The 21,635-nt window shown below is 49.0% G+C and overlaps 1 long non-coding RNA gene across 1 annotated transcript; it reads right to left on the reverse strand.

Annotated features, from left to right (window-relative positions):
- Positions 1-293: 293 nt before the first annotated feature.
- On the reverse strand, positions 294-5,531 carry LOC140613441 (uncharacterized). The gene is made up of 3 exons (XR_012014478.1): positions 5,449-5,531; positions 1,483-1,630; positions 294-1,366 (listed from the first exon to the last, which is right to left on the reverse strand). It is a non-coding gene; the product is annotated as an uncharacterized lncRNA (long non-coding RNA).
- Between the last annotated feature and the right edge of the window lie 16,104 nt (positions 5,532-21,635).

Below are 21,635 nucleotides of genomic sequence, written 5' to 3' on the forward strand. Positions count from 1 at the left end.
CCAGACACCGTCTCCCTGCCCCAGGGATGGAGTCCCTGGACCTAGGTTGTGCTGTTCCACTCTGCCAGAAGCATCGGTCTGACCCCTCTCTCTGCCTATTGAAGCTCTAACCATCCCTCTAGACACAAACTGAAACCCCAGCTGTGTCTGCTAACCTGCCCATCACTCCATTTACTCGGGAGCAGCCTCTCCCTCTTTTCAAATCCTGAATTAATCATTTTCTTATAAATTACTTGGCAATCAGTTAGATCCTGCCTGACGGCCTCTCTCCTCTTGTGCTTTGAAGGGCTATTTAAATCTCATTATTAAAACATTTATACTTTTTTTTCTCACGTCCTTAAATAGATGCATAAAGCAGCACATGGCTTAATGCAGACTTAATTAAAGTCAAGTGAAGTGGTCTTATTTATTTCACAAGGCTTGCTTATTATATTCAGCCAACTTTTGACCTAGAAAAATGGCACTTCCCATCGTCCAACCTAATAGTTCTATGGGAAGGAACTTGTTGGCTCTGGAGGCCTTTCCCTCCTTCGGGTTCCAGGGAAGAACATGCACGATGGGTCCTGGAAAGGAGCTTGCACACTGTGTCTTCTGCTCTCGTCCTAAACCTCAAAGGCCCCAGCACCCCGAAACTCTACACCACCAGAGGAGTGTTGACAGGTATCAGGAAAGAGAACTGTTTCTGGAACATCAGCTCCTTCCAAACTTCCTACCAAGTCTTTCCCTCTCATCCCAAACGAGGAATGTCTCCAAAGATCCAGCAGAAAGACAAAAGAAAACCAAAAAGGGGGAAAAGTGATATTTGCAGAGCATCTGCTGTGTGCCGGGCCCTGGGGCCGAGCACTGCTTGCACACCTGCCCACTCAAGCCTCCCAGACAGTCTTCAGAGGTGGGTGCTCATTTTCCAGAGAAGGAAGCAGGCTTGCAGACATGAAGTGGCATGCCCAAGGTCACTCAGCAGCAAGTACCAGGGTCCCTTTGTCTGGGACATCCAAGCCTCTCACTGACTCCTGACAACCGCCTTGCTCAGTGGGTATAGTCTCCATCCCACAGACGTGGAAGCAGGCCCCCCCCAAAGACGTTGAACCTCACCTCTCCCATCACGCAGAGAATCACAGGCAGGGGAGCCTCCATGGGGCACTGAGTCATCCTGCTCAGTCCAGCCAGCTTGGCACAGTCAAGCTGGCGACGGGATGCTCGTGAGCTTTACCACTATCATCTTAAAGATGATTATTCAGTTATTGCAGCTAATTAAGTCTTGAACGCTGGCCAGCGCAGCTTCCAGCTCAGAGAGGAAGTGCAGGAGCTCGAGCTCGGCTTCCCCTCCGGTTTCTCTCTCTCTTGCTGGAGCAGTGGAGCTCAGGGCCTGAAAGGGTGAGGAGTAAGGGGAGCTCAAGGGAGGGTGCTCAGCCTCCCCTCCCACCACCCATTAGGGAAACCGGGGGTCCGGTGTCCACCACAGAAAAAAAAAAATTCTCTGACCTTTTCTCGGGAGTGGGCAGCCTGTTCTCTGCAGGCCCAGCAGGGAAGAGCCTGGAACTGGCCGGAAGCCTGGGTTTCAGGCCAGGAGCAGGGCGTTGCAACCTGGCTTGGTAGCTGCAGGGGTCTGGACAATCCCCTCTTCGCTCACCTGCAAGCCGTGAAACAGAGCCTGCGCTACAATCTGGAGGCTCCATGGCCCAGGGCCCTGCCCGCCTAACACGGGAGCCAAGGCCACAGGGAGCTATCGAGATTTTAATTGTAATTACTTATAAATTAACTTGATTACACATTCAGTTCCTCTGTCACCCTGGCCACATGCAAGGAGGTCTCTAGGGCTACTTATATGGGATAGGCAGCTACAGAACATCTCCGTCCCCATGGAAAGTTCTACTGGACAGCACTGCCCCGTGATTAGGAGCGTGAGCACCCATGTTCGACTCACAGAGGCGAATCCCAGCACCACAGCTACTGGCAGTCTTGGGCAAATTATTCCATCTCCTTATCCTCAGTTTTCCCATCTATAAAATGGGGAAGCATGGGGCCAAGCTCCCGGAGTTGTTATATAGACCAAAATGAGAAGTACATGTGAGACAAGGAGAATGTCAAATAATGGTAAGGGAACATTTCTCTCCTGTTAAGAATGAGATTCTGGGCAGCCCCAGTGGTGCAGCGGTTTAGTGCCGCCTGCAGCCTAGAGCGTGATCCTGGAGACCCGGGATCGAGTCCCACGTCGGGCTCCCTGCATGGAGCCTGCTTCTCCCTCTGCCTGTGTCTCTGCCTCTCTCTCTCTCTCTCTCTCTCTCTGTATGTGTCTCAATAAATAAATAAATAAATAAATTAATTAATTAATTAACTGCATATCCTTAAAAAAAAAAAATGAGATTCCACGAGGGGAGCAACCCTAATGCCCTCACTCTGTGCCAGACACTGTTCTACACATTCACTGAATCTCCACAACAACTCATTATTCCCGTCTCCGTGATGAGAAAGGTGAAGCACAGAGAGGGTCGGTAACTTTTCCAAAGTCACGCAGCCAGGGGGCGGTGGGGTCAGGAGAACCCAGAACGTCTGACCCCAGCCTAGTGGGAGAGATGTCCCCCTTCACTCGCCCACATCCCAACTCAGGTGAAGGAAGCGGGAAGAGGACAAAGCCCCTTTGTTCCCAAGGCTTGTCTCTCTCTCCCGCTCTGTCACCTGCTTCCAGGGGGAGAAGGCTGCAGGCCGCCCTCTCAGGGGGCTCAGGGAGCAGGGAGTGTGGGGGGCCACGGGGGGGGGCGCAGAGAGGGGCCTGCCGCACGGTGGGGGGCCGTGACCAGGGCGTTGGTGCCTCTGCACGCCTCCCACGCGGCTCCTGCCCGGTCTGCTCAGGCTGCCGGGGCAGATTCCACGGACGGGGGGATTCAAATGACAGAAATTTGTTTTTTCTGCTTTGAAGGCCAGAAGCCGGAGGAAGTCGGGGTGTCAGCGGGCTCGGCTCTTTCTGAGACCTCTATTCTTGGCTAGGGGCGGGGGTGGCTGACCTCCTGGGTCTTCCCTCCACAGGTGTCTGTGTCCAAATATCTCCTGCGTGTGAGGACGGGCATACTGGGTTCAAGCCCACCCTCAGTGACCCCATTGTAACGTACTTACCTCTCCCGAGACCCCATCTCCTCACGTTCTGAGGCCTGGGGCGTTAGGGCTCCAACATGTGGATTTGGGAGCGAGGGGGGACATGATTCAGCCCGTGTGACACACCCTGTCTCGCTCAGGAGCCTGACAGCCGTTGGCGTTACGGATCACGGGGCCTCCCTTCACAGTTAAACAGTCCACTAATCTGTCGTGTCTGTTTGGCTGTCTTGCCCCTTCCCACCACGGAACCTTCACAGATGCTGTTTCCTTTTGCCGAGGATGCCTCCCCGTCCCCACTTGTCCTGCTCAGTCCTTGCTCCTCCTTCCTCTTCAGAGAAACCTCCCCTACATCCCAAAGCCAAGTCCTGTTCCTTGGTTATTTGCTCTGACAGCACCACCATCCTGTCTGGTACCCGTGGGATATTCAGAGAAGTTGGGGGACCCCCGCTCCCACCAGACTGTCAGTGCCTTGAGGCCAGGTACCATGTCCTTTACACCCCCAGTGCCTAGCAGAGTATACGGCACAGAGCAGATGCCCCATAAATACCTGTTGAAAACGATGAATATCACCTCCTCTCAACAGCCTCACTTAACATGCCTCTCCCGCTGAGATCCAGGCTCCCTTTCTTCTCTTTGTTCCCATGACAGGTTTTATTTTATCTCAGCACATTTTACGCTGAGCCGTTCTAGTTATATCTGTCATCGTCTCTCGACTCTGAGCCTTTGGAGCTAAGGCTCAAGTCCTATTCATGTTTCTACCCCAGGAGCCCAGCCCACAAGCTGGTACAGAGTGAGCAACCCATTGTGAACCCAGAACAAGAGTGGAGAGTGGACATGCATCCTGGTGGTGAGATTTCCCCCCCTCCCCTGCCCCCAATAGGATTCAGATAGCCAAAAATGCTTTTCTGGAGAACCAAGGGTAACAATCAGGGCTCTCACATAACTAAAACATTGAGGTGGCCTTCAGGCCCGGTTGGGTCCAGGGGCTTGCACACAGTAGCATTGGGATGCAGTCTCTGTTCTATCCATACTGTGCTTTGCTATATTAGCCATAGGCAGATTTTTCTCCCTGGACCTATGAGCTTCCAGAAGGTCAGAGCCCATAGCCTCCTCCCTGTGAGTCCTGTGAAAAGAGAGATTCTATCCCCCAAGGGTTCAAATGAAAGTTCACAAGCTGTGAAGCTGTCACAGTAGCCTGGAAGTATTGATACTGTGAATGGTCAGGCCCTGGAGCTGGACACAGAGTCAGCCCTGCTGAACCTATAGATTTAGGGCTGGCTCAGAAAACCAAGAGACAGGAAAATGGATTCTGGGTAGACAAGACACCCCACTTTCACCCTGACAGGACTTCACCACCCCATTCACCGGTGCTCCCAGGAGGCTGTCAGACATGTGGCTGCAGACACAGGGCGGTACTTCCCACTCCCAGGCCTCTGAGATGTAACTTCAGTGAAGTGCCGCCTGGCTTCTCAGGCCTGGCGGACTGCAAGCCGGAGACCCCCAGACCACAATTCCCCGGGGACAAAGGTGGCACCACCCGTCCCCACCGAGCTCCTCACACAGGGCCCCTAGGAGAGGCACTTAGCCTCGATGTGTGCTTCCTGTTGCTTCCTACCAAGAAGTCACTGGCCTTGGCTCCCTTCCTGGCCTTGCTATTTTTCCTAGCTCCTCTGAAGGAGGCAGCAGGACAGGAAAGGGTGACGGGCACTGGGGGTTATTCTGTATGTTAGTAAATTGAACACCAAAAAAAAATAAATTTAAAAAAAAAAAAAAAAGAAAGAAAGGTTCTCCAATAAGTCCAGCAGTTCAGGCCCTATCGCCCTGTTGGTTAGAGACCCCCTCATGTTCAGAGAATGAATTTTTTTTTTTTTTTTTTTTTTTAGTTTGTTGGACGGTGGATGAATTCATTCTCTAGGTACCCTCAAGACTCTCTAGGTCCTTGTCTCCTACATTTTACTATCTTAGGCTCCAGATTATGGGTAAGAATGGAAAGCTCTTCAGTTTGCCCTGAAATCTGCCTCCCAGTCCTCCATTAGCATAACAATGACAGATTTAGCACAGCTGATTTTAATCAGGCACTAACCCTAATTTAGGCACTGAGCAAGCACTCACCCAACCTTCACAGCAGCCCCCCTGGCCAGTCTGGGCGCTGTGATCACCTGCAATTTATAGTTAAGAAAACCAAGGCTTGGAAGTAATTTGCCCAAAGCACACAGCCAGTCCGTGGCAGAGCCAGAACTCAAGGGAGTGACCCTGACCCCTATGTTCTAGGCCTCTGTGAGCAAGGACCCTCGGGTCCATCCACACCAATGCTCTCCTTCTCCTGTAACATGGCACATCTTTACTCGTGCTGCTTACTCTGTGGGAATAGGGTCCTCCCTCCTCTCCTCTGTGTGGACCAATGGCAGGAAATGGAGGGGGCAGTGCTAGGCTACATCGCTTCACCCATTAACCCCCAAATCTCAGGGGCTTATTACAATTAAGATTCACTTCTGTTCATGTCACAAAGACCACTGTGAGTCAAGTAGCCTTCCTCTACCTTAGAGATGGCATCCAACAGGGGACAAGGGAACACTAGCTCTTAACGGCCTCTGCCTAGAAGAGACACATGTCATTTCTGCCTACATTTCATTGACCACCACCACCCCCAACCAAGAGTGTGTGAACATTTGATGAACACGCCCTGTCTTGGCCATAAATTTGTCACACAGCTTCTGTCAAGGGGCACGGAAATGGTAAAGATAGCCAGCCAGCACAGATGGGAGCAGGGGCGAAAGCAAAAGGTAGTGGAGAAGTGGGGATGGTAGGATTTAGGGACCAACCAAAGTACCTCCAATTCTGAACCCCAGTTCGGGGCGGGGCCATGTTTCTACCGTCTTGGGTATTGCTCAGAAGTCAGCCACCCCTTAAACTTGGCCAGGACTCCTATCTAGGTTTGGGGCTGCTAATGACAGGATTTGACCTGAATCAAGGAAACAATGTAATAAGAATAACAAACCCTGACTTTCCAAACTTTAGCATTTACAAATCCTACTCACAGCCAAAATCTCATTTGACCTTCACAATGACCTTGTGACGTGAGTCTGTTATGTCCATTGTCTGGTAAGGAAATGCAGAGAAGGATGAGGTAACCGACCCAGGTCACACAAAGTCTGTGCGTGCCAGGGTACTTCTCAGCGCCAGCTTTCTGGGTCCACACGCAGGGCTCTTCTCCAGCTCAGCGGCCTCCCGTGCAAATCTCTTTGCGAACTGACCATGCGAAAATGGACATTGGCAGGACTCGGACTCAAGAGCGTGGGTGCTCCAGCCACCAGAGAAATGCAGGTGCTGGAGGCAGAGAGCCTGTGTGTGGATCCCACCTCTACCACCTGCTAACTGGGTGAGAAATGGCAAGTTAATCCCTCTGGGCTCCCCGTCCTCACCTGGAAAACGAGGATGAACAGCACCTAACCCATAAGGCTGTGGTGGAAGTTTAATGAAATAAGGAATATTGAATGCTTAGCACAACGCCTCGCTCAACATTAGAGCTTCGTAGACACTGAATAAACACAACATCAGTATTCCATCCCTCCTCCCCCGGGGCACGATCACATGTCACTACATTCCACCCTGGGCTTCGGCCACAGAACAATCTGACCCCCTAACCCAGCTGCACATGCCACTTCCTACAAGAAGAGAAGATTCTTTTTAAACACACACACACACACAAAAAAAAAAAAAAAAAAAAAAAAACAGGGCCTCAGTCAGTTAAGCATCTGACTCTTGATTTCAGCTCAGGGCACGATCTCAGGGAGGTGGGATCAAGCCCCGTGTGGGGCTCCATGCGCAGTAGGGAGTCTGCCGGAGATTCTCTCCCTCTCTCTCTGTCCCTTCCCCCCACCTCCCTCTCCTCTCTCTCTAAAATAAATAAATCTTAAAAAAAAAAAAACACTTTAGGTGTGATTGACATACAAAATGACATACACATTTAAACAATACAACTTGATGAGTTTGGAAATAAGTGTACACCCATGAGATCAACACTACAACCTACATAAGCCATAAACACATCCATCTCCTGCAGAAGCTTTCTCCCTCCTCATTTGGTGCGTGTGTGTGATGAGAACACTTAATACAAGATCTACCCTCTCGGCACGTGTTTAAGCATGCAACAGAGTATCACCAGCTATAGGTACTGCGCCACACAGTAGATCTCTAGGGTTTACTGACCTCATATAATCTAAACTTTGTACTCCTTGATGAACACTTCCCCCTTTCTCCCCACCCCACAGCCACCCCACCACACACCATTCTACTCTCTGCTTCTGTGAGTTTGACTCTTTTAGATTCCTCATGTGAGGGATACCGTGTAGTATTGTCCTTCAGTGTCTAACTTACTCACTTAGCAAACCATCCTCCAGGTTCATCCCTGTGGTGGCAGAGGAAAAATCTCCTTCTTTTTTAAGGCTGAATAATATCCATTGTACAGGGGGTCCCTGGGTGGCTCAGCGGTTTAGCACCTGCCTTCGGCCCAGGGCGTGATCCTGGAGTCCCGGGATCGATCGAGTCCCACGTCGGGCTCTCTGCATGGAGCCTGCTTCTCCCTCTGCCTGTGTCTCTGCCTCTCTGTGTGTGTCTCATGAATAAATAAAATCTTTTTTTAAAAAATCCATTGTACACATATATAATATTTTTTTTTCAAGATTTATTTATTTACTTGAGAAAGAGAGAGCACACACAAGGGGGAGGGCAGAGGGAGAGGGAGAGAATCTCAAGCAGACTCCATGCTGAGCACAGAGCCCAATGCAGGGCTTGATCTCACAACCCTGAGACCATGTCCTGAGCCAAAAGCAAGGGTCAAATGCTTAACAGACTAACCCACTCAGGCGCCCCATATACCACATTTTCTTTATCCATTCGCCCATCGATGGACACTTCAGTTGCATCTCTATTTTGGCTCTTGTGAATAAGGCTGCAAATGAACATAGGGCTTCAGATAGCTCTTTGAGATCCTGATTTCAGTTCCTTTGGCTCCATACCCAGAAGTGGGATTGCTAAATCATATAATAGTTCTCTGTTTAACTTTTGAGGAACCTCCCTACCATTTTCTTTGTCTGGGGATCAGCACTGACCATTGACGCCAAGCCCTGGGCCTTCATTTCAGTTTTACTGCTACCCAGGGGCCATTTCAAGGGTTTGTCTCCAAGCGTCCTTTTTAGGACATGCTAGGGTTTGTCTCCAAGCATCCCTTTTAGGACAGTGGTTCTTGAAAAGAAAGTGAGGGTGCATGGAAGAGGAAAGTGCATCTGAGGATAGCTCAGGGAGCCACGAGACTGTAAGAGTTGCAAAAGTCCCACAGGTGATTCTTACATGTGCCTCGACCCCATACTGTTAGGGACCCACGGACTGAGGCAAAGATCCAGAAACAAGAAATGAGGGGAAAGGGGAACCAGGACAATCCTGTCTGTTTGCACCAGCACCAAGAATGCATGTGAGCTGTTGCTTCCAAGGAGTTTCTGTTCTGCCTTGTGGATGAGCCAATGTTTTGTTCCTGACACAATTCTCCAGCCAGTAAACCCAGGAACAGGAAAGCTAAAAAATGGCCTTTCCTAAAAATTAGTAAAGCAAACCCCAAGAAGGGACTTGTATCAAGAATACATAAAGAACTCTGGCAATTCAGAAAAGGTTTGAAATAGACATTTCTCCAAAGAAGATTACAAAAGACCAATGTGCAAATAAAAGGATGCTCAACATCATAAGCCATGAGGGAAATGCCTAGCAAAACCACAAACACATACCACTTTAAACCCACTAGGACGGCTAGAAGCAAGAAGACAGGTGTTGGCAAGGATGCAGAGAACCCAAAACCCTCACAACACTGGAAAATGGTGTAATTGCCCGGGAAACAATCTGGAAGTTTCCCAAAAGGCTAAATATCAAATTCACATATGACCCAGCAATTCTACTCCTTGACATAAACCCAGCAGAAATGGGGATGCCTGGGTGGCTCAGAGGTTGAGCGTCTGCCTTCAGCTCAGGGTGTGATCCCAGAGGTCCAGGATCGAGTCCCACATCGGGCTCCTTACAGGGAGCCTGCTTCTCCCTCTGCCTGTGTCTTTGCCTCTCTCTGTGTGTCTCTCATGAATAAATAAATAAAATATTTTTTAAACCAGCAGAAATGAACCCTATGTCACACAAAAGCATGCATACGTGTGTTCATGAGCATTACTGATAACAACCAAAAAATGAAGGTAGTCCAAGTGCCTCTCAAATACAATGTCGTAGAGCCGTACAGAGGATACTACTTGACAAGAACAAAGAATGGAGCGCTGACATATGCTGTAACACGGATGAACCTTGAAAATTAAGCTAAGTGAAAGAAGCCAGTTCCTTGGTTTCTCTGTCTCTTTTTTTCTTCATTTGCTCCTTTGTTTTGTTTCTTAAATTCTACATGCGAGTGAAATCATATGGTATTTGTCTTTCCCTGCCTGACGTATTTCACTTAGCACAATACTCTCTAGCTCCATCCACGTTGTTGCAAATGGCAAGATTTCCTTCTTTCATATGGCTGAACAATATTCGTGTGTGCGTGTGTGTGTGTGTGTGTGTGTGTGTATGACATCGATACATCTATGCCACCACCATCTATGGTGTCTTTATCCATTCATCTTTCCATGGACACTAGGGCTGTCTACATAGTTTGGCTATCATAAATAATGCTGCAATAAGCATAGGGGTGCATGTAACCCTTTGAATTCCTGTTTTGGTATCCTTTTGGTAAATACTCAGTAGTGTAATTACTGGATCATAGGGTAATTCTATTTTTAACTTTTTGAGGAACATCTGTACCATTTTCCAGAGTGTCTGCACCAGTCTGCATTTCCACCAGCAGTACAAGAGGGTTCCCTTTTCTCCACATCCTCATCCACACTTGTCTTTTTCCTACCAGCCATTCTGACTGGTGTGAGGTGCTATCTTGTTGTAGCTTTGATTTGCATTTCCCTGATGATGAGTGGTGTTGAGCATCTTTCCTTATGTCTGTTGGCCATCCGGATGCCTTCTTTGGAGAAATGTCTGTTTCAGGTCTTCTGCCCATTTTGTAATTGTATTATTTGTTTTTTGGATGTTGAGTTGTATCGGTTCTTTATATATTTTGGATACTAACCTTTTCTTGGATATGTCAAGTATCTTCTTGCAAGTATCATCTCCCATTCAGTAGGTTGCCTTTTAGTTTTGTTGTTTCTTTCACTGTGCAGAAGCTCTTCATTTTGATGTCCTAATAGTTTATTTTTGCTTCTGTTTCCCTTGCTTCAGGAGACATATCTAGAAAAATGTTGCTGTGGCTGATGTCAGAGAAATTACTGCCCGTGCTCTCTTCCAGGGTTTTTATGGCTTCAGGTCTCACATTCAGGTCTTTAATCATTTTTGTATATGGTGTAGCAAGGTGGTCCAGTTTCATTCTTTTGCATGTAGCTGTCCAACTTTCCCAACACCATTTGTTGAAGACACTGAGAATGGCAGCATTTTTGCTACGAACATCTCTTGAATGTGCTGGGAGCTGGATTACACACTTTCCTTGTACATACCATAGACTGTCTACACTCGCATTCTACATGCTCCCCTCTTCAGGAGGCTCTGATAGGGAGCTGAAGATGTGTAGGAGGAATCCTACCCTTACAGAAGATACCTTTTGCTTTTGGGGGATGGCAGAGGGAAAGAATTAGTGGACAACTGGCCTAAAACAGATCAGAGGAGGTCTGAAGAAAAGAGCAAGGATGAGGTCATGGCAGGGCTCAGGAAAGCAGATTCTCTTGCCAATTCCCAGCCAGTGAGGAGGCTTAACTCTGCCTTCCCAGGTCCAGCCACTTCTCGCTCCATGTTCTAGTTATTATTGGGGTAACAAATTATCCCAAAACTTAGCAAGCTTGCAACAGCCATTTTAATAGGCACCTGAATTCCATGGGTCAGGGATTTGGACAGAGCACAGTGTGGCTGGGTGACCAGAGGGATGATCTGTTTCTATTCCATGATCTCTGAGGCCTCAGTTGGGTAGATTTGGAGGCAGGGCATGATTTGACAGCTGGAGGCTGGAATTTTCTGGCCCCCATTCCCTCACATGTCAGATGTCTTCCCTGGCTAGACTCAAGATGGGCTAAATACAGCATGCCTACATGAGGCTCCCCGTGAAGCTTGGTTTCCTCGGAACATGGCAGCCTCAGGGTAGGAAGCAGTCTTCCGAGGTGGTCCAGTGCTTCACGCACCAGTGTTCTAGCACGTCAGGCAGAAGCTGCATCACCATTTATGCTTCAGCCTAGGAAGTCCGAAGTGTCCTCCCCACATGCTCTGTTGATCAAGACGGTCACAAGCCCAACCAGCTTAAAGGGCACAGTTGTCCTGACAAGAGAAATGTCAAGAAATTTGGATGTCATGTTTTAGGGAAGAGGCAAGCTCAGGAGCATTCATGGAACAGACTTTTTGAAGAGGATCTTCCCCGTTTCCAACAGAATCCAGTGGGAGAACTTCTCAGTGTAATAGAGAACAAAAGAAGCCAGACACAAAAGAGTGCATACCAGGACCTGAATAGACATTTCTCCAAAGACGGCCAACAGACACATGAAAAGATGCTCAACATCACTCATCATCAGAGAAATGCAAATCAAAACCACAATGAGATAGCACCTCCCACAATTCAGAATAGCTATTAGGAACAAAACAAGAAACAAGTGTTGGTGAGGATGTGGAGAAAGGGGAACCTCCTCTTGCACTGTTGGTGAGAATGCAAACTGGAGCAGCCACTCTGGAAAACAGCGTGGAGGTTCCTCAAAAAATCAAAATCAGAATTATCAGCATGCCTGGGTCAAACATCTGGCTCTTGGTTTGGCTCAGGTCATGATCTCAGAGATCGAGCCCGGAGTTGGGCCCCAGGCTTGGTGGGGGAGTCTACTTGATATTCTCTCTCTCTTTCTCTCTCTCTCTGCCCGCCCCCCTGCTTACACACACTCTCCCTAAAAAAATAAGTTAAATCTTCATTAAAAAAACAGAATTACCATATGATCCAGTAATTCCACTTTTGGGTCTTTACTTGAAGAAAACAAAAACAGTAATCTGAAAAGATATATGCACCCCTGTGTTTATAGCTGCTTTATTCACCATACCCAAGATACGGAAGCTGCCAAGTGTCCATCCATACATGAAGAGATAAATAAGATGTGGTCTAAGAGCACCTGATTGGCTCAGTCAGTAGAGCAGGTAAAGATTGAGCTCAGGGTCATGAGTTCAAGTGCCACGTTGGGCATAAAGCTTACTTTTTTTTTAATAATAAATTTATTTTTTATTGGTGTTCAATTTGCCAACATACAGAATAACACCCAGCGCTCATCCCGTCAAGTGCCCCCCTCAGTGCCCGTCACCCATTCACCCCCACCCCCCGCCCTCCTCCCCTTCCACCACCCCTAGTTCATTTCCCAGAGTTAGGAGCCTTTATGTTCTGTCTCCCTTTCTGATATTTCCTACCCATTTCTTCTCCCTTCCCTTCTATTCCCTTTCCCTATTATTTATATTCCCCAAATGAGTGAGAACATATAATGTTTGTCCTTCTCCGATTGACTTACTTCACTCAGCATAATACCCTCCAGTTCCATCCACGTTGAAGCAAATGGTGGGTATTTGTCATTTCTAATGGCTGAGGAATATTCCATTGTATACATAGACCACAGCTTCTTTATCCATTCATCCTTCGATGGACACCGAGGCTCCTTCCACACTTTGGCTATTGTGGACATTGCTGCTAGAAACATCGGGGTACAGGTGTCCCGGCGTTTCATTGCATCTGAATCTTTGGGGTAAATCCCCAACAGCGCAATTGCTGGGTCGTAGGGCAGGTCTATTTTTAACTCTTTGAGGATAAAGCTTACTTTAAAAATAAATAGGGCAGCCCGGGTGGCTCAGTGGTTCAGCACTGCCTTCAGCCCAGGGCATGATCCTGGGGACCCAGGATCGAGTCCCACGTTGGTCTCCCTGCGTGGAGCCTACTTCTCCCTCTGCCTGTGTCTCTGCCTCTCTCTCTCTCTTTCTGTGTCTCTCATGAATGAATAAATAAAATCTTTAAAAAAATAAATAAAAATAAAAAGGATATGATGTATATATGTATACTCCAGAATATGACCCAGTCACGAAAAAGAATGAAACCTTGCCATTTACAACAACATAGGTGGATCTAGAGGGTATTATGCTAAGTGAAATAAGTCAGACAGAGGAAAAATATCAAATGATTTTGCCTCTACATGGAGTCTGAAAAAAACGAACAAAACAACAACAAAATAGAAACAGAAAACAAATTGGTGGTTATCAGAGGGGAGGGAGAGGGTGAAATAGGTGAAAGGGGAAAGGGTTCAGAGGTACAAACTTCCAATTATAAAATGAATAAGTCGCAGGGATGAAAAATACAGCGTGAGAAATATAGTCAATAATATGATCGCTTTGTGTGGTGACAGATGGTGACTGCAGTCATCATGGCGAGCATTTCACAATGTACAGGACTGTGGAATCGCTGTGTTGTAAGCTGAAGCTGAAATGTCGAACCTCAATTCAACAGTTTTTTAAAAAGAGCGCATACTGTGTGATTCTATGTATGCAACGTTCAAGGACAAAATTAATGGATGGTCAGAATAGTGGTTGTCTGAGGATGGGGTGCAAGGGGGTACGAGGAAGGGAGCCTTCTGAGCTCTGCTATGTTCTGTATCTGGTTCTGAGTGGCAGTTACACAAATGTATTCCTGCCTGAAAAAAAAAAAATCAAGCTCTACGCATGGAATTCATGTACCGGACACACCAGGTCAATAAAGGATTTTGAGAAGAATTACCCAGCAGGAGCACTCGCCCTGCATCCCTGCCCCAGCCAGCTTCATGTGTCCTAGGAAAGTACATTCCCAGGCTGTTCTGGCTGGCCGGTGGAGCCCGAGGCTCTCCCCAGGGGCCCGACGGTCACACCCCCTGCTCTGGTCCTTCTCCCCCTACTTCCTTCTCAGTTCCAAGATCCCAAAGTCAGGGCTGGAAGGGCCAGGCCCTTCGGGAGTTTATTTCCCTTTGTTTCATGGAGGCGGAAAGAAGGGTGGTGAGGCTTGGGGCTGGGGTGTGCACTCAGGGGAAGAGGCAGGGGAGGACCACAGACCTCCTAGCCTCCCAACCCTGGGAGGCCTCACCACTGAGGGGGAAAGCCCAGACAGCACAACTCTGGGCCCTCCCCTCTCCTCCCCTCCCCTCCCCTCCCCTCCCTGGGAAGCTGAGCTCTCTGTGACCCATCAGCCTCAGATTAGTGAGGTCTTTGAAAATCCCTGCCCACCCAGATGGGAGTTTCTGGAAAGCAGGAAGGTTTACTACTAGATATGATGCTGGGACCCACCCAGCTGGGCAGGGCTCCCACGGAGCAGGGCAGATGGCCACTGCCGGCCCCTCCTTGGGGCACAGCCTCCATGACCAGCCCTGAGGGCAGTAGGCCTGAGCGATCTCACCACTCCCAGAATTTCCAGTGCTTTGGAAACAGGAACATGGGGATGCTTTCGTTTTTGAACTGGCCCCTCCGGAAGCTGGAGCAGGTGCTATCATCTTTAAGTGCTGAAATGCGAAGCTCAACCCCGAGATTCAAGGCCTTTCCTGACCTGACTCTGCCCCCCCCAGCCCGCCCCCCGCCAGGCCCATTTCTCCATGTCCCGCAGTCAACTCCCATCACCGGCTGAACTGTGTCCCCACCAAAGTTCATATGATGATGCTCTAACCCCTATGCCTCAAATACAAATACCTATATTCTGAGATAGGGTCTTTAAGGAAGTAATTAAGTTAAATGAGGTCCTAGGGGTGGGCCCTAATCCAATAAGACCGGTGTCTTTATAAAGAAGAATTTAGGACACAGACAGGCTCAGAGACAAGACCACGTGAAGACACAGGGAGATGGTGGAGCCATCCGCAGGCCAAGGACAGAGGCCTCAGGGGAAACAGACCTGCCAGTGCCTTGACCTTGGACTTCCAGCCCCAGAAGAGGGAAAAGTCATAGTTAAAGCCACTCTGTCTTGTTTTGTAATGGTGGGCGGAGCAGGCCAAGACAGGGCTCCTGGTGGAGAGTGTCAGGTGTTCACACCAGGCTCTGCCCAGGCTGACCCCCAACACCCCCCTCCCCCGCCCCCGGGGTGCAATTCTTTCCCTCCTCCTCCTGTACTCTGACAAACTCCACCTTCCATGCCCTGCTAACTGATCAGTCCATTTCCCTTCAAGAGGCCCCACATCAGCAAAGTGCTCCACACTGTCTAGCTCTGCCCAGGTGTCGTCACTATAATCTCCATGACACCGTATTTGGGGGTTATTGCCAGACTTTTACCCCAAGACAAGGGCTGTACCTGCTTTATCTCCACATGCCCAGCAAGAATAATAGATGGTCCAGTAACACGTCTGTGGGATTGAACTGAATCAAGGAGTTTGCTGAGGGGCCTTAGCACGGCTCTGGCAGGGTCTCTGGCCCTCAGACCCCATGGCTTCCCCTTCATGCCTCTGCCCTGCTCCCTGCACAAATTCTAAGAAAGGTTTTAAGGTCAGAAGAAATTAGCACTGCCTTAGAGACTGTTCATTCTAAAACAAAACCCAGGGTTTGGGGAGTGGGGGGAACAAACCTTAACCCCCAGATATGGGTTGTGAGTGATGAAGACACAGGCTGCTGGGGCTGCAAACTGCAGACTTTAAGTGAAGGAGGTCCTTTCCCACCTACCCAATACCCCAAAACTTGAGTCTATGTTTCCTTGTCATGCTGAGACCAGCCCTAACCTTATGTGAATCTGCAGGAGTGTGTGTCTGTCTGTCTGTCTGTGAGAGAGAGAAATGGAGGGTGTAGATATTATGTGCGGATCCTGGGGTGGAAAAGACCCCAAACTCACATGCCTGGTGAAGCAGGGATAGAGGCTTCTGGAATTCTGGAGAGAACAGCATCAGAAGCTCAGGCAGGCCTGGGGCTTGAAGTCTGTCCTGATTCAGGGAGTCAAACATTTTGATGCATAGCCACTGGCCTTGGGTGGGTGCCCTTTATCCATAGGGTGCTCCCCTTTTCCTGATGCCTGACCGGACCTAGTGCTGAGCCCGGAACACAGAAGGAATCCCATTTGGGGCCAGACTGGCAGGGGTTAACAAAGAAAGGCAGGTTGCTTCTCGAAAATAAAGGGCTGGGTCAATAGATCTACAGTTGCAGCCATTGATCGATGAGAGCAAAGGCTCCACGGGCAGGCGCTGCCAGCCGGTGTCTCTGAAACCTCTAGAACAGAGCAATTCAGGAAAGCCAGGCTGAGGCTTGAAAGGCCCTGTGAGATGTCTGTCCTGGGGCCAACATCCTCAGAGCACAGGGCCCCCTCTCCTCTCCCACAGGACCCCTGAGGATCAGGGTCACACTTGGAAGAGCTGGAAGGAACCCCAGGCATCCTCCACCTCAATTTTTTTTTTTTTAAGATTTTATCCATTTATTCATGAGAGACACAGAGAGAGAGAGAGAGGCAGAGACACAGGCAGAGGAAGAAGCAGGCTCCATGCAGGGAGCCCGACATGGGACTCCATCCTGGGTCTCCAGGATCACACCCTAGGCCGAAGGCAGGCGCCAAACCACTGAGCCACCCGGGCGTCCCCACCTCAGTTCTTAATCTGGGGTCCATGGTTAACAATTCAGCCATTTGTGAACTTGGACTGAGGGGGGAAAATGCTCACACGCCTCTAACTGAAACTTAGCTTTTTTTTTTTTTTTCCTATTGTGAACACAAACATCAACCCACAGCAGAATCTGGAGTACCTACGGCTTTGTCACTCACAATAATGACAGGTTTCTTCATAGCTCATTAGTCATTGCGGTATTCTCAAACATTGTTAATAATACCACCTCGAAATTGTAGTAGTGCTTGGACCTACCGCTAGATCTTATGTTACGAAATAAACACACCACAAATTGTTTTTTGATATTTTGATAGCTTTATTTCAGTATAATTAGTTTCCTTCGTGATCCTATGTATTATATTTTACTGGCCTGCCAAGAAGGGTCTATGTCCCAAAAAGGGCTGAGAACTCCTACTTTGGTTTGACACCGCTATAGATCTGAATGTGAGGCCCAGAGCAGGCGGTGCTTTTCCTGGATGGATGGATGGATGGATGGATGGATGGATGGATGGATGGACGGACAAATGAAAAAAATATCATAGTAATAACAATAATCACTCACTGACTGCCTACCCTTAGTCAAACATGTTTTTAAAAAATCTAAGTCTTGGGGCGCCTGGGTGGCTCAGTTGGTTGGGAATCTGATTCTTAATTTCAGCTCAGGTCATGATCTCAGGGGTCATGAGATCAAGCCACATATCAGGCTCTGCACCAGGCATGGGCTTGCTTAAAATTTTCTCTCTCCCTCTGCTGCTGCCCCTCCCCACTGCTCATGCACTCGCTCACACACACACATTCTCTCTCTCAAAAACGAATAAGTAAATCTTTAAAAAAAATTTACAAAAATATTTACACCTCACGACAGCCCCATTTGGGAGATGTTATCATCCCCACTGCACAGATAAGAAAACTGAGGCATGAAGATGGGAAGTGACTCACCCAAGGCCACACAGCTGGTAAATGGGAGAGCCACGATTGAAACCCGTGAGCCCAAAAATAAATAAATAAATAAATAAATAAATAAATAAATAAATAAATAAATAAATAAAAAGAAACCCGTGAGCCCACATTCTGAACCTCCCTGCCCTGTGACTGACCCTAAGCAGCCCAGGTAAGCACAGTTTCGTCCAGGGCTCTGGAGTCACAGACCACGGTCTGCATCCCAGCTCTGCCACTTGCAAAGCTGCATGACTCTGGGCAACTTACTTCATTTCCGCAAATCAAAGCTTTCTCATCCATAACATGAAGGCAGTAGCATCATCTCCATCGCTGGGTCATTTGTGCATTAATAAGGGATGGAACGCACTTAGCACAGGGACTGGCACACAGTAAGTACTCAACATTTTGGTTTTCATGGACTGAGGCACAGATGCATTTAAAATGGTAACTGGTGCCCAAAGAGCTCCAGAAATGATGAAAATGAAAGTGTCAAGGCTAGAACCCACACCCTAGCTCCTGGCAAGATCCTTAGGGGTCAGGAGTTAACAGGTGCCCATTAGAACTTTGCTGTGTTCTGGGGATGAGGGCAAAGGTTGAGTCTGGAAGCACATCTGTGAAAATGCCAGAACTGAGGTCTTCCTTCCAAAGAGTATCACATGGCAAGGGGACAGAATAACTTTCCAGAGAGGAATCCTAATAGACGTTGCCTCGGCCAGTGGGGCACACTTAAAATGAACAAATGATAGAGGCGCCTGGGTGGCTCGGTCGGTTGGGTATACGACTCTTGATTTCTGCTTGGGTTGTGGGATTGGGCCCCACATCAGGCTCCGCACTCAATGGGGAGTCTGCTTCTCTCTCTCTCTGCCCCTCCCCCTGCTCTCTCTCTCTCTCTCAATATAAATGAATAAATTTTTACAAAGAAATGAAAACAATCTTTTTAATAAAATAAAAAGAAATGAACATCTGATAGGTCATACTGAGAGCCTGTACCTTCAAGAGAATGAGAATGGCACTTTACTTCTACCTCCCGAAAACCTATATTCCCTCTCTAATCAGGAAACATCAGACATTCTCAAATTGAAGGACATGCTACAAAACACCAGACCAGGACTCCTCTATACCATCCAGGTCACCAAAATCAAGCAGAAACTGTCCCAGTCTAAGGAAGTGTAACGAGACGTGACAACTAAATGTAATGGGGTGTCCTGGGTGGGATCCTGGAACAGAAAAAGCGATGCTAGGCAAAAACTAAGAAATGTGAGTAAATTGTGAACTTTAATAAATTAACAATCCCATCGCTATTTCTTCATCGGTTGGAACAAACATACCATCCGCACGCACATCAACTATTACAATTAGGGCAAACTGGGCGTGGGTTTAGTGGAATTCTCTGTACTATTTTTGCAGCGTGTCCATAAATCCAAATCTATCCTAAAATAAAAAGTATTCTTTTGATAAATGTTAGCAGTCTAGGTATATCTGGGTGGCGATGTCACAGGCTAATTTTCTGAATCTTACTTCTCCGTGTTTTCTAGGTAGTCAACCATGAATGTTCTGCTTTTGCCATCAGAAGAAAATTCAATAAACTTTGTTTCTTAAAAAAAAATGAATGAATGGGTGTTTGGCCCTTTGGAGACAAAGCCTATGTAAATAAAAGTATAATTGGAGCTGTTTCTCGGGCAGGGATTAAAACCCACTTTATCACTGGGCTCAGGAGGCTCTAGCCCCGAGGGCCTGGCTCTCCCCCAGGGCAGGGGGTGTGCCTCTGAAACCGGCCAGCGCTTTTCCTGCCTGGATCAATCAGCACTTGCGGGGAGGAAAAGGGAGCCAGGGCAGCGGCAGCAGAGGCCAAAGGGCTTGTCCCAGGTGAGCCTCCGCTTCTGGCTCAGTGAAACTCTAGAGGCAAATCGGCCCTAAGGACATCCCGTCCACCAGCTTCAGTCTCTCTGGGCCGTCGGACGAGGAATTACTGCTCCATCCAAGGGGACATCCAGGGTTCTGTCTCAAACCCCCTCGGGACAGCAATGACCACGGCCCGTGGCTGGACCACATTTGGGGACAGGACACTGGAAGGAGGAAGAGCTAAGTGGGCAGCAACCCTTCAGAAGACTCTGCCCAACACCCAGCATCACCAGTCAGATCCCAAGGGCACCATCGGCGAAGGCCAGCTGGTTCTCAGGCTCAGCCCGACCCCGAACACCAACTCCAGCTCCTGGAGGGGAGGCCACGCGAGACAACCCCCTGGGCTCCACTCCTGTCCAGTTCCCAAAGGCTTCCCCCGTCATCAGGAATCCGATCTGTATGCGGCCGGGCTCTTGGTGAGGGCCTCAGAAGCAAGGGAGAGGGGAGAGGCAGTGTTGAGACATTTCTAACTTTGATGAAATCAGGACAAGGTTCTCGGGAAGGGACAGCTCCGCTGCCTAACACGCAGGGAAAGGACTGGAAAGGGGGGGATTCCTGCATACACACATTGAGCTGTTGCCTTTAGCCTGAGAGGCTGTACGCTCGACTCTTCCAGAGCTCATTCACCTCTTCAGAAAATGCCTTCAGAGCCACCTTTGACTAAAATCGATCAGCTTCCTGGATTGCCCAGAGTATCCCCACAACGCAAGCCTCCAAGTGACTTTCAGTGGTCTCCAAAATCCAAAACCAGGCAAAAGACCACCACCACCCAGCTGTCTGAGGCGACTCTCAAGAACCCCAGGCTCGGTCTGAGAAATGGCAGCACAAGAACGTTACCATCTCAGTTGTGGCATTTGTCACACACCTGCCTTTGTGGTCAAAGCCTGAGTGGGTTGCCCTCTCTCCTGGGCTCCCAGCAAAGGCCCTGAGCCACTCTCCAGGCAGAGGGTGAGCAGAGGACACCCCCCACCCACACCAGATCTGGCTCTGCTTCCCTGGGAGCCGGCCCATCTCTTCTCCCTCCCAGCAGAGCCCGGGCACTGGGACAGCCCAGACTCCATTTGTCCCACTAATGAGTCTTAAGTGTTTGGCTTGGGCTCCTGCCAGTCCTACTCCTACAAGGAAAAGAGAATGGGAGAGAAGAGGACAAAGCTCACGCCGGCTCGGCTCTGCTGGGCCCTGGGAGGGTTGGCATGGGGGCTGCCTGGCACAGACCCAGGCACCAGCCCGAGGCCCCTTCACCTGTCTTTCCCCTCTACTTCAGGGGAGCTTCTCGAAATGCAGATTCCTGGGCAGAGCTACTGGATTGGAAGCCTAGTGGGGGCCCAGGAATGTGCATTTTTAAATAGCACCGCAGGGGCTGTGCTCATGGTGAAGGTGAAGAACCACTGCTCTAGGAGGTCCGCATTGGGAATTCCAGGCTGCTGTGGGTATGGTATGTATACGTGCATTTTTCTAGAGCATCCACAGCTTTGGTCAAATTCTCAAATTAGGTCAACAGCCTCTAGATTCCCCTAAAATAAAATAAAAAGCTAAGATGCTCTGGCGAATGCAATGATTTCCAAACTCAGGTGTATCTGACCTCAGCGGCTCAGTTCAGTCCCCATCAAGGCGAGGCCCGCAGGGGCCTCTCCCTTCAACCAGCCTCATAGAAAGCGGTTGGTGAGTCTGGGGAACACAGGATGACACAGAAGAAGGCCAAGTAGGAGGTCAGGGCCCCGTGCACCTTCCAGAATGTATGGGCTAAAGGGGCCCTTAGGGAGCAACAGAAGTCAGACACCGGCAGGAAGGCTGACTCTTCACCTGCACCCAGTCTTCCGTGGCCACACAACTAAACCACATTTCCCACCACAGGCACTCCCCACCCACCCACCCATGCCCCCCCTCTGCTAGCAAGGGCCCTGAGTTCAGTTCTGGCCAATGGAAATCTCCCATCCTGTGGTCCTGGGGAAAGGTCTCCCCAAAGACCTTCCGTCCACTCTCCCCTGGGTGTCTTGGGGGACTCCGGAGCCCCTGCAGAGAGCCAAGCCACCGCAGGGAAGAACTGGC

The sequence above is a fragment of the Canis lupus genome, chromosome 21 (genome assembly GCF_048164855.1).
Source record: "Canis lupus baileyi chromosome 21, mCanLup2.hap1, whole genome shotgun sequence".
NCBI classification, from domain to species: Eukaryota; Metazoa; Chordata; class Mammalia; order Carnivora; family Canidae; genus Canis; species Canis lupus.